Source organism: Callorhinchus milii, unplaced genomic scaffold (genome assembly GCF_018977255.1).
Source record: "Callorhinchus milii isolate IMCB2004 unplaced genomic scaffold, IMCB_Cmil_1.0 Scaffold358, whole genome shotgun sequence".
Lineage (NCBI taxonomy): Eukaryota > Metazoa > Chordata > Chondrichthyes > Chimaeriformes > Callorhinchidae > Callorhinchus > Callorhinchus milii.
Window position 1 is genome coordinate 25,186 of NW_024705099.1, and position 1,679 is coordinate 26,864.

Consider the following 1,679-nt stretch of genomic DNA (forward strand, 5'->3'; position numbering starts at 1 on the left):
TCCTAATCATGCGTATCGTGCGCTCCAGCACCTGATGCGGTTAAGTAAACACGTCTCTATCTATACACCGGAAATAACTATTACTCTAAACACTTCACAGTACCACACCTGGTCCCAAGACTAGGCTTCTATGGAGGCAAAATACAATCTGCTAGAACCTGCGCTAGTTCGAAATACGGAAGGTAACCAGTATGTAAGCTGAATCTGTGGATTCTACACGTATATAATCGTTACTGATGGTCATCGATGTAGCTTTAATGATTGTCGGATACCAAGAAGGTTCATCCATTGGAGTGCGCACGGACTCGTTATGAACCAGCATAAGTCGCTGGCGAAGGACTACTCACCTCGAATGATAAAATCGCAGCTCCATCTCACTTTGAGAGACCGGTCGCACAGTACATGTGCGAGATCGTTAGCAAGTACCGAGTATAGACAAAAGATGGCGACGGAGAACGAATACCACTCAAGGCAACAAGTCGGCTGTTATTGTCGGAAGTTGGCCCGGTACTCAAGTGTCTCTGGTCCACTGTAGTGCCGTAACTGTTTAATCACAGAAAATTAGGGGCACCTTGCCAACTTCTAGCTGCGGTCCAATGGTGCCTGCCAGGCACATGGGTGCCAGTAATCCATTTGCGATTGGATATGAACGCTTTCCGATGGGGGAAGAGACATCACCTCCTTGTGATCAATTGAACAATTTGGGTTCAGAACCTGTGATAATGCCATTGCAGTTGGCTCGGTCGTTAGAGATCCGCTTGGCAGTTGGCTCAAGCAGCCATTAGAGTCATTCCTTTAGAACCTCCCATTAAATAGGTACTACCTAATCGTCATCGGGAGCCCTGAAGGTTAAAGATTCGCAACGACTCCGAGCAATACCCAAACTATAATCACGCACCCCCACAAAGCGCGCTTGGCTTTATTATTAGCCTTCTAGGTTGGATACTCCGATAATGGTGTGGTTTCGACCGTCGAAGAAAACATGAAAAAGTGGCTCGCGACCACAAAGTATGCCAGTGTTACGTCCGTTACCGGAGATCCGAGAAATGGGAGGCCTTTAGCCAAGAGGCAAGAGAAGGATGTTTCTCGGGACGGCAGGCGTTGCTATTTGTTTAAAGGTAACAAGTGGCCGCCTATGCCGCAAGGCGCGCGGGAAGTCGATCAACGCCTCACATGTCCAGGTCCGTAGACTAATTTCGCCGAGACCAATAAGATGGCAACTGTCTTTAGAGGCAGCGGGGGAGCGTCTACCTTCTGCTTGGATAATCCGCGCCTAGTGCGGATAATTTTCCCCGCCAAGATAAATTGGATAGTGCTTGCAGACTCACTTCTCCGTACTGTATATGTATAGCAAAGGGGGCACGAAAAGTTTTTTCGAATTCGGGGTCCGATCACCACCTGGCTACATCACCATGCGCGGTGTCTCAAAGGTTTTCTGGCTATCACGTTGTGGTTCGCGGGCCCTCCCAAGTCCCCGTCTGAAAAGCGGATGGTGCTTATGCAAGCTGCTGACAGGTGTTTATTGCCCCGAAAACGGTTGGCTTATGGAAACTCATGGTCTGAACTATGTTCATAGCCTCATAGTCAGACAGACGCAATTCACGCTATTAAATTAACCCTGCTTTCGGCGATGAAGCACTGTCACACCCTCTGAGCTTAGCAGGTCAACGGCGCCAGCA